This window comes from Nanorana parkeri, unplaced genomic scaffold, assembly GCF_000935625.1.
Source record: "Nanorana parkeri isolate BGI_ZX_2015 unplaced genomic scaffold, ASM93562v1 scaffold2665, whole genome shotgun sequence".
Taxonomy (NCBI): domain Eukaryota; kingdom Metazoa; phylum Chordata; class Amphibia; order Anura; family Dicroglossidae; genus Nanorana; species Nanorana parkeri.
In genome coordinates this window covers 39,251-39,461 of record NW_017308933.1, presented here as the reverse complement: position 1 = coordinate 39,461, position 211 = coordinate 39,251, and the positions used below count along the sequence as shown (strand labels likewise).

Below are 211 nucleotides of genomic sequence, written 5' to 3'. Positions count from 1 at the left end.
GTACACCCCTGGCGGCCATTTTGTGTGGGGGGGGGGGAGATGACTGAAGTCCGCGTATGTTCGGGGTCAGCGGTTTAATAGCGCAAATTCCATTTCGCTCCAGTAACGAGGACGATTTAATTCGCCCGCTTCCCCGCACAGCCGGAGATAAATGATTCCTGCCGGGTGGATTGTGATACGGAATGAGAAATTCCCCGGAACGGACGGCTCG

The 211-nt window shown here is 55.9% G+C and overlaps 1 protein-coding gene across 1 annotated transcript in view; it reads right to left on the bottom strand.

Moving 5' to 3' along the window:
• LOC108802111 (sodium/hydrogen exchanger 2-like) overlaps positions 1–211 on the bottom strand; it is a 36,864-nt gene that overhangs the window by 11,070 nt on the left and 25,583 nt on the right. The window lies entirely within an intron of this gene.